The 11,272-nt window shown below is 47.3% G+C and overlaps 1 long non-coding RNA gene across 1 annotated transcript; it reads left to right on the top strand.

Moving 5' to 3' along the window:
• LOC110256698 lies at positions 304-9,907 on the top strand. The gene is made up of 3 exons (XR_002338580.1): positions 304-522; positions 7,900-8,044; positions 9,570-9,907. It is a non-coding gene; the product is annotated as an uncharacterized LOC110256698 (long non-coding RNA).

An 11,272-nucleotide genomic window follows, 5' to 3' on the forward strand; every position in this document is an offset into this window, starting at 1 on the left:
CTGGACGTGATCCCCAACAGTTAGCATGCCCCGCCGGTGCTGAGAACCTGGACGAGGTCCGCAGGTGTCACTGGGCGGTCACTGAGCCCGCCCCAGGCCCCCTCTGCCCCTTCCTGGGGTGACCGTGGACTCCTGGATGACCCTGGACCCTAGACTTCCCAGGGTGTCTCGCGGAGGTTCCTCAGCCAGGATCTCTGCGTCTCCTCCTTCCATAGAGGGGACGGCGCCCCCTTGTGGCCAAGGAGGGGACGGTGGGTCCCGGAGCTGGGGCGGAGAACACAGGGAGCCCCTCCCAGACCCCGCTCTGGGCAGAACCTGGGAAGGGATGTGGCCATCGGGGGATCCCTCCAGGCCATCTCCTCAGATGGGGGCTGGTCGACTAGCTTCTGAGTCCTCCAAGGAACCGGGTCCTTCTAGTCATGACTCTGCCCAGATGAAGAAGGAGAGCACTTCTCTCCATCAGGAGGATCTGAGCTTCTCTTAATTAGAATCAGCTCCTTGGCTTCTACCCCTTAAAAAAAGGTACAGAAACTTTGCACCTTGAACCAGTTATCAGGGGAATTTATCAATCAATGTGGGAGAAATTGGCATCTTTACCACACTGAATCTTTCAATCCATGAATATCCTCTCTCTCTTCCATGCATAGGTTTTAATAATTCTCAATGGAGTTTAATGTAAGTTTTCCTCATAGACAATTGCCTTTGGACATCTCTTTAGACTCATCTCTAGTAAACTGATATTCTTAATGCAATTATAAAATGTATCCTGCTTAATGTTATTTTCTATTCATTTGCTGTTATATAGAGATACAATGAGTTTCCACATTTGAAACTGGATCTGGTAAATTGGCTACCCTTTTTTTATAGATTCTATTAATTTTTATACATTCTGTGGGACTTGCTACATACTTAATCATGTCACCTGTGAAGAATGACAATTTGGTTGCTACCCTCCCAATTCTTATATGTCTCATTTCTTTCCCTCTGCTGGTACTCTGGCAGCAGCAGGGAAGATAATGGGCCTCCTTATCTTGTCACAAAAGGATGTTTTTAAAGATTTCATTATAAAACATAACGCTTTCTGGTTTTCTTTAAAGATTCTCTCACCAGCTTAAGAAAATTTTCTTATACTCTGTATGATAAATGGGTTTTTGACAATCATTTGTTGCATTTTACCTAGTGTTTTCTCTGCATCTTTATATGCTTTTTCTCCTTTAATCCTGAAAATTGTTTCGATTTTTCTAACATTGAACCAATCTTACATTCCTGGAATGGATGGACCAGACTAGTCCACATGTTTATTCTGCCCAATGGCTAGATTTTGTGTTCAATATTTTGTTCAGAATGTTTGCATCTATATTCTTGAGTGAGACAGAGCTGCCCTTGTTAGGTTTCACAACCGAGGTTGTGTTAGCTTCATAAAATGAGACGTTTATTCTCTAAAAGAATTGTTTCCTTCTCTGGATGAATTTGTGTAAGGTTAGAATTGCTTACCAGTGAAGATCTCGGGGCCAGTTTTCTTTAGGGGAAGATTTTCAACAATTAAGCTCAATGCCTTTAGAAGAACTGAGAGTTTCTATTATTTCTTGAGTTAAATATATGTATTTAATTAGACTTTCTAGGAATAGTCTCATTTCATCTCAAATAATTGACATATGCTATTAAAGCAGATTCTCATGAACCATTGTAGGTATTCCAGGTCTAGAAAAATGTTCCCCTTTGCATCCCTAATGTGTTTAATTTTCACCTTCTTTCTTTTGTTCTTGAGAAATTCACCAAATCATTTTCAATTTCAGTCATATCCTAAAGCAACCAACTCTCTACCTTCTTGTTTTATCATCCCTGCTGGATTTTTGTTATCTACTTCTTCAGTATTTGTTCTTCCCTTTCTTCTATTCCTCATTCCATTTTTCCCTTGTTTTCTAACTTTCTGAGATATATGCTTAGTTCCTTCATTTGAAGCCTTTTTATTTTCTTTTTTTTTTTTGGTCTTTTTGTCTTTGTTGTTGTTGTTGCTATTTCTTGGGCCGCTCCTGCGGCATATGGAGGTTCCCAGGCTAGGAGTCGAATCGGAGCTGTAGCCACCGGCCTACGCCAGAGCCACAGCAATGCGGGATCCGAGCCGCGTCTGCAACCTACACCACAGCTCATGGCAACGCCGGATCGTTAACCCACTGAGCAAGGGCAGGACCGAACCCGCAACCTCATGGTTCCTAGTCGGATTCGTTAACCACTGTGCCACAACAGGAACTCCGCCTTTTTATTTTCTATAAAAATTTCTATGTACATTTTAAGGTTATAGGTTTCCTTCTATGTACCCCATTGGCTGTATCCTCAGGGTTCTGTGGAGTGATTTCATTATTGTTCAAGTTCAGTATGTCTTCTGATTTTCCAATTTGAATACCTCTCTAAATCAGTAGGTGAATATTTCTTTTTCTTTTTCTTTTCTTTTCTTCTTTTTTTTTTTCTTTCAGCCAGGTCCATGGCATGCAGAAATTCCCAGGCCAGGAATCAAACTCTCACCATGGCAGTGACAATGTCAGATCCTTTACCCACTAGGCCACCAGGGAACTCTGGGAGCATATGTTTTTATTTCCCGACATCTGAGGATGCCTAGTATGTCTTCATTATTGATTTCTAGTTTGCCACTGATTTCTAGTATTTTGCTCATAGAGTGTATGCTCAATGGTTTTGGTCATTTGAAATGTATTTAGTCCTGCTTTATGACCCAGTATGTGGTCAGTTTTGTCAATGTTCCTTTTCTGCTTGAAGAGAACCTACATGCTGTAACTCTGGGTGCATGTTCTGTATATAAGTCTATAGGCTGAGCCGGGGGAGCCTTCTAATCTGCCGTTATCTTCTTCGAGTTATTCTAGGTACTATTTCTTAGCCATAAACCTTTAAATTCTGATATCAATATAATGACCCCAGCCCTCTTAGGGTCGGCACTTCATGTTATCTTTTTCCATCCATTTAATCCCTCCCCCTTTTTGGCCACACCCGTGGGATATGGGAGTTCCTGGGCCAAGGATCAGATCTGAGCCGCAGCTGCCACCTATGCCACAGCAGCAGCAACGATGGATCTTTAACCCACTGCACCACACTGGGGATTGAACCCAAGCCTCAGCAGCAACCCAAGCTACTGCAGAGACAACACCAGATCCTTAACCTGCTGTGCCATAGCGGGAATTTCCATCCATTTACTTTCAAGCCAGCTGAATAACCTAGCCCACCATGCCTGGACATGGGTGCTCTGCTTCAAATGATTTTGTTCAGTCAGTATCCATCTCTGAAATGTGTGCCAAGCATTTATATGCATGCAAGAGTCATGTTGGCACTTCTATCATTTCCAACAGTTCAGTAGCCTTTGTATCATGACATTTCTTGGCCTTTTCTCTACAATATTTGAGGCTGAGCAGACTGGCCGTGCCCCTGTCCATGCTTCCAGAGCCTGTGTGCAGACTTCTGCTCTAGACAGAGACAGCTAACCATCCTGCAGTGCCCAGAAAACCCAACTCAAAGACCCTCAAGTAAGGAAGGATTTATTGGCTCACGTAATCTGGAATCCAGGCATGGGGTATTCAGGGCCACCTGAACCAGAGGCCCTGGCCCTGTTCTCTAAGCTTCTTCCTGCCCTGCCCTCGTTCTGGAAGTGACCCTGAAGGACAGCAATGAAGGGCAGCTCCCCCAGGGACAGATGACTGAGAGGTCCATTTCAAGTCCAACTTGGCCTAGATTGAGAGGCAGCAAGAAATATGGACCTACAGTGAGTCACAGGATTTACCAGTGGTTTGGCTGGGTTGTCAGTGTTACAGGCTAAACATTTGGGTCCCTCCAAAATTAACATGTTGCCACTCTAACCACCAAAATCATGGTATTTGGGGGTGGGGCCCTTGGAGGTAATTAGGTTTAGAAAAGATGAAGAGGGGGCCCTTGTGATGGGATTAGTGCCTTTATAAGAAGGGAAAGGGAGGGGGTGCCCCCCCTCTCCCCATGCAGGTCCTAGGAAAGGCCATGGAGGAGCACACTGAGAAGGCAGGAGTCTGCAAGCCAGAGGGTCCACAGCAGGAACCCAGTCTGCCGGCACCCTGATCGCAGGCTTCCCAGCTTCAGAATTGTGAGAAACAAAGGTCTGTTGTTTAAGCCACCCTGTCCACAGTGCCTCAGAAGGATCAAGGGCCATTATCGGGAAATTAATGACAAGGACCATGGGAAGAGGCTTAGGGACAGGGTCCTTGGAATGGATTGCATGTGATGTTCCCATCCTGTATCCCCACAGGGCTTGAATGCTCCCAGGAGAAGCAGGCTCAAAAATCCGCTGGACAGAACATCACACCCCACAATGTCAGCCCACCTCATCCCCAACCACCTGGCTGGTGGCAAGTGGCAGGCTGAGAGGCTGCATATGAGCTCATCAAGAGGGTCCCCACCCCACAGAGGCTGACCCAGCTGCCACTGCCACCTAGTGGCTGATCGGCCAAGAGCAGGAGCCCCAGGGGCAGCTCCATTCCCTGGGGCGGCCAGGGAACCACCTGGTGGTAGGACAATTCCATTGCACCTCATCCATCAGGGAAAAGGTTTGCCTTCCCTGGCAGTAATGCATCTTCCCATAACATGGTCCCTGGCCTCTTGGAATGGCTTGGCCACCGTCATGGCCTCACCCACAAAGCCTTGTGTCTCAGCAAGGAACTTATTCCACAGCAAAGGACGTGCAGCCTGGAATGAACTGGTCTGACTACATACCCCATTGCCCAGAAGTAGGTGGTCTATTGCAAAGTGGAGTGGCTTACCCAAGACTCAGTTGTGCCCAAGTTGAGAGATAGCATCCTAAAATATGGGCTTATGTCTCACTGGCTGAGGTTTATTCTTTGAATCAAAGACAATTATATGGTGTGGTCCCCCCAGAGATAGAATACATGAGTCTGGGAATCAAGGGATAGAAGTAAGAAGAGATTTTGTCACCATTAATCCCAATAACTCGCCCAAAGAATATTTGCTTTCTGTCCTGGCAGCTCTGCTGCTTTGGCAATAACTTCCTAGAATATAATGTCTCCACCAGGGGACTCCACAACGGTTCCATTGATTTGAAGCCAATGGGCAGAGGAGGGGCTGCCTTACTGGTCGGACTGGTCAGCCCTGATTACTAAGGAGAAATCAGGCAACTTCAACAAAACTAAGGCAGGGGGGACTTTGTCTAGAACCCAAAGCACTAAGCATCTTAGTACTTTTTAGTTCTCAGAGCCTCCAAGAACAAAGATTTAGCCCCTCAGCACCACCAGGTAAAGAACAGGTAAATCCAGCTGAGGACAAGAGAAATATTGAATGGATAGAGGAAGAAAGAAATTATAGATATGAACTATGGCCTCATGACTAGAGTCTCCAGATTTAGCAAATAAAAATACAGATGATTAGATCTGAACATCAGGTAAACAACGAACAACAGTTTAAGTGCGACCTAGGCAATATTTGGGACATACTTATACTAAAATTTTTTCGCTATTTGAGCATCCTGTATTTTATCTGGCAACTTTATTCATCCCTAGCGAAAAAGGAACTGTGGTAACTTAGTGTATTTTTACTTTGCTCATTATTGTGTATATACCTACTTGTATTTATCAATCATATTTACTCTGTTCTCAGTATTACTTTATATAGCAGTTGGTGGTGATGGTTAGCAACATATTCAGTGGAACTGTGACTGAATTTGAGGAGAAATTAACAGAGTTGGCTGTGGCTACAATAACCCTTCGGGACATGTGTCCCCTCATTTTGGGGAGATGGTTAGATCTCTGGGTAAATGTTAGGGCATCTGAGCCAGAAACCAAGATTTTGCCAGCTGGTGCAATGTCAGATTTTACCAGCAGAGGGTGCCAGAGGAATGCGGCAAAACCCGAGTGCCAGAAAGCACCTCCCTGTTTTCCAGCTTTTCTTCCTTTTTATTGGGCCCAGGAGTCCGTAATAGCGCTGAGGATGGCCCAGGCTCTTCTCAGCAGCCCTGACTGACTAGTTCAGCAATGCGCTCAGGCCCCATCTGGCCACCGGGCAGCCTCTTCTGTGGTAGCTCCAGCCTCAGCCAGTGCAAAAGGCTACCCTACACTGGCGCCACTTCTACAATCAGCACTGGCCACACCCTCCACGCCATCCGGCACGGAGCCAGGTGATCTGCCGGCCAGATTGCAGTTCGTGCTGCCTGAGTCCAGGTGATTACACTGGCTGCATCTTTTCTTTCTGGACCATTCATTCATTTTTTTTTAAGCTTTTATTTTTATTTATTTATTTTTGCTTTTTAGGGCCTCACCCGTGGCATATGGATGTTCCCAGGCCAGGGGGTGGAATCAGAGCTACAGCCGTGAGCCTACACCACAGGTCACAGCAGTGCCAGATCTCTGACCCACTGAGTGAGGCCAAGGAATCAAACCTGCAACTTCATGATTCCTAGTCGGATTTGTTAACCACTGAGCCACGACGGGAACTCCCCCAATTTTTTTCAACTACTACTAAGGCAGCCGTTAGCAAACAATGCCATTAATAATACCCAGAAGAGAGGATGTCGGGTCTAAAGGAAAGCACTTTTTTTTCTGCGCCCTCTTGTGGCTACCGTGCTAAATCACACCAGGTCCTGTCTTTCTAAGTCTTTTCAACACTGGAGAGCCTCGGGCTTTTCCTTTTCCGCCCAGATGCTCCTACTACAGTCCTTCCTCACCGCTGTCAGTACTGCCAGACAAACTCCACGTCTATGCCAGGCGCCAGGAAGGGTAGAGTCTCCTTCTTTGTCCTGAGCAGGGGAGAGGGGCTTTCTGGGCACCTAGCGCAGTGCTTCGTGCACAGTGTTCCTTCCCAGCTCTGCCGCTATTTCAATAAACTCTGGAGCCTCAGTTTCCCAGTCGGTGTCCCTGAATGGTCCCCAAGCCCAGTGGTGTGTGACTAAAAGATGAACAGCCAACGCGGAGTTGGAGCGTCAGGGGGAGACCCTTATGTGTAGCGTAGCGTTTGCCAGTTTCCGTGACCTACTCCACCGCGCCGCTTCCAGGCTGATGAGGTACATCGCTGAACACAGAGCTGGGAGGAGACGCGTTCCATCCACAGTTCCTGGGAGCGGGGCCACCCGCCCAGCACCAGCTCACGCCTGGCAGCCGCCCTCTTCCTAGTCCTGCTGGCTGGAGAGGCAGGAGCCCTGCCCTGGGCTTCTGTACAAGTAGATGGTGGCCCCTAGTGGCAAAGCCAAGCCAATCCCAGACCAGGTGCGGAAGGGCCTAGAACTCAAGAAAAGGAGCAGGAATCCCTCCCCACCAACCCACCAGGCAGTTTCTCTCCTCTTACTCAGCGCTGAGGGCCTGTCATCTCTAGGAAAGACTCCACACCTGGGGTACGCAAGGGGGACCCCTGAGAGTCTTCCTCTGTGTTGGGGCTGGAATAGGGTGTCTGGCTTTCAAGCCTGGGTGGGGGACAAGGGGAAGAAGTGACCCCATGGGCAGTAAATTCCCACATCCAGTGGGCAGGTCACTGTTGCAGACCGTCAGCACACCCCCTGATGCAGAATTACCAGAGGAGCACACCCACCCCAAGCAGCCCCCACAGCTTCCCTAGAACAAGTCCCTAGGCTGGCACTCCCAAAGCATTTGCTCCTGAGGACTCTTTCTTGGGGCCCTGGACCCCAGAGCTTCTATCTGGCCCAAGACGCCTCTCTAATTTTCTGGGTCATCCCCAGATCTCAGCGCCCTGTGCCCCTGCCCCCATGGTAAGCTAGGATTGGGGGAAGGAGGGTAGTCCCTGTGATGGTGAAACTGTGGATAATGCTGAGTCAAACCCACTCCACCTGCCTTCATTAATCAAGCTCATTTTAAGACCTGCCTGTCCTTCAAGCTGCACGTAGCCTAATCAATACAAACATTTGCCCAGGTTATTTTCCAGAATCTTGGAATCAGCTGGGTCTGGTTTGAGCGGCGCCTAAGACTGACTCTCCGTCTGGGCATGTGCCGGCATCTACCCTGTGAAAACTCCACCTCCAGGTCGGTGCTGTGGACCTGCAGAAGCCAGCAGGCAGGTTGGTTACACCAGCACAGAACCACAGGGCCTGCACCTTTTCCCTGTCACCTTTCCCTGTGTTCCCCATGCCCCAGACCGCCCTGTTGCTTTATTACTCATCCAAAATATCCCTGCCCCTTGCTTTCCAGGAGGCATATTCAAGAGTTCTCCTGTCCCCTCGCTTTGCTACCTTCAGATAACCCTCTCCTTGCTGCAAGAACTGCCTCCGCTGCATCCCACTGGGGAGCTGCCCCTGAACACCTGCCCAGCCCCCCACGCCTTCAGCAGTGGTGGCCCAGCTCTGGTCACTCCCAGTGGCACGTGTCTTTGCCTCTGGTTGGCTGTACATCCCTGCAAATATTCGCCCTCTTGACCCAGAAATCCAATCCAGGCTCAAGGGGCTGCATACCAAAAGTGTCCACCAGGCGGCGCGAGAGCTGGAGGAGGGCCGGTGCCTCTAGGTTCTCCTGTGCTGTGATGGGGCAGAGAGGGATGCAAGCCCAAGAGGACGGTCTTAGGACCCAGCCAAGTTACCAGTGCTCTTTACCCCCAAAGGCTCAGAAAACTAAAATTCAGGGCAACAAGTGTTTTAGTCCATGAATTAGCGTATGAGCAGAAAAAAAATTATTTTAGAGAAGGTAGAAGAGGAGTTCCTGTCATGGTGCAGCGGAAACGAATCCAACTAGGAACCATGAGGTTTCGGGTTCGATCCCTGGACTCACTCAGTGGGTTAAGGATCTGGCGTTGCCATGAGTTGTGGTGTAGGTCGCAGAGGTGGCTCGGATCTAGCATTGCTGTGGCTGTGGCGTAGGCTGGCAGCTACAGCTCTGATTAGACCACTAGCCTGGGAATCTCCACATGCCGCGCGGATGTGGCCCTAAAAAGACAAAAGACCAAAAAAAAAAAAAAAGGTAGAAGATTTTTAGGACCTTCCAGTGGGTGTCCACTTTCGAGTTTCAGAAACCAGTTGGGGAGGGGAAGCGTTCCACCTCTGGCTTGGCAACGAAGCGTCCACAGACCCACTTGTCAGCAAAAGTGGAGGAAATTACTTTTTAATTTATATTTAAATATACCTAGTCATGTATTTATATATATAGTATATTTGATAAGCATGTTCTTATAAAAATACATGAATATATTTGTTTAAATTGTATACTCAATAATGTTATATATTCATATTTATCATTTATTTATGTTTATGAATGTGTATTTATATAATATATATGTATAAATTTTAACAAACATCTTTATATATAAATATTTAAAGTTCCTGATAACTGACCTAAGGGCTTACAAAAATGAAATATTTATTCAAGAAAATCTACTTCTTAGCAAGAGCAGTGAGAATGTGTGTAGCACTTTAACCATGACCTGTTTTCTTCCTCTTTCTGAGTCCAGGTAGGGTCACCTCCCCACCCAGCTCCAAGTCAGGGTGTCAGCTTCCTCACATTATCCCCGGGGAAACTGGATGCCTGTTTACACGCATGCAGACTGATTGCTCTGGCCCCTCCGCTAACGAGCTCCTCATCTGCTTCCTTGTGAAGGATGATCATGGTCACCTGGCCACACAGCAGCACACAGAAAATGCCGCTCAACTATCCCGAGAGTGAGGTTGCGACATTTCAACACTGGAGAGCGCCAGAGACCGCGAAATCCAATCCAGGCTCGAAGGGCTGCAGCACCAAATGTGTCCACCAGGCGGCGCGAGAGCTGGAGGAGGGCCGGCACCTCTAGGTTCTCCCTGTGCTGTGATGGGGCAGAGAGGGATGCAAGCCCAAGAGGACGGTCTTAGGACCCAGCCAGGTTACCAGTGCTCTTTACCCCAAACGGTTGGGGAAACTAAAGCTTTAGTCTATGAGCTAATATGTGACCAGAAAAAAAATTTTTTTTTGTTTTTTTTGTCTTTTTGCTATTTCTTGGGCTGATCCCGCGGCATATGGAGGTTCCCAGGCTAGGGGTCCAATAAGAGCTGTAGCCACCGGCCTACTCCAGAGCCGCAGCAACGCGGGATCCGAGCCGCGTCTGCAACCTACACCACAGCTCACAGCTGTGGATCCTTAACCCACTGAGCAAGGGCAGGGACCGAACCCGCAACCTCATGGTTCACTAGTCGGATTCGTGAACCACTGCGCCACGACGGGAACTCCAAAAAAAATTTTTTTAACAAGAAAGTAGGTTTGACCCACTAGGAGCATCTATTCTCGTCTTCCTGCAGTGAGTTCCTCAAACCACATGCAAAAATTGATTCAAAATAGGTCTAAGGAGTTCCCCTAGTGGCTCAGCAGAAGTGAATCCTACTAGGACATGAGGTTGAGGGTTCGATCCCTGCCTCGCTCAGTGGGTTAATGATCTGGCGTTGCCGTGAGCTGTGGTGTAGGTTTACAGATACAGCTCTGATTAGACCCCTAGCCTGGGAATCTCCACATGTTGTGGGTGCAGCAGTCAAAAGACAAAAGAAAAATAGATCAAAGATCTAGATGTAAGATCTAACTCTACAACACTCTTTTTTTTTTTTTTTTTTTTTTTTTTTGTCTTTTTGCCATTTCTTGGGCCGCTCCCACGGCGTATGGAGGTTCCCAGACTAGGGGTTGAATCGGAGCTGTAGCCACAGCAACGCAGGATTCGAGCCATGTCTGCTACCTACACCACAGCTCACGGCAACGCCGGATCCTCAACCCACTGAGCAAGGCCAGGGTCAAACTCACAATCTCATGGTTCCTAGTCGGATTCTCTAACCACTGAGCCACGATGGGAACTCCTCTACAACACTCTTAAAAGAAAACATACAAATAATCTTCATCATCTTGGATTAAGCAATGATATTTTAGGACACCAAAAGTACAAATAACAGAAGAAAAAATACATAATCTGAACTTCATCAAAACCAAAACCTAATAAGCCGGTGAAGAAGATGAAATGAAATCACACACACACAGGCACACACATCAATTAATGCAAAAAAACAGGAAGAGAATATGGGACAAGCAGAAAACAAATAGCATGATGGTATATTTAAACACCACCACATCAATACTCACATTAAATGTAAGTGGTCTAGATATGCCAATTAAAGGTAGAGATTATCTGATTAAATGAAACGCAAGACTCAACTATACACTTGCTACAAGAAATCAATTTTTTTATGGCCACACCTACAGCATATGAAAGTTCCCAGGCCAGGGATCCAACCCACACCTCCTCAGCAGCGACCTAAGCTTCTGCAGTCAGATCCTTAACCCGCTGCACC

Source organism: Sus scrofa, chromosome 14, assembly GCF_000003025.6.
Source record: "Sus scrofa isolate TJ Tabasco breed Duroc chromosome 14, Sscrofa11.1, whole genome shotgun sequence".
Taxonomy (NCBI): domain Eukaryota; kingdom Metazoa; phylum Chordata; class Mammalia; order Artiodactyla; family Suidae; genus Sus; species Sus scrofa.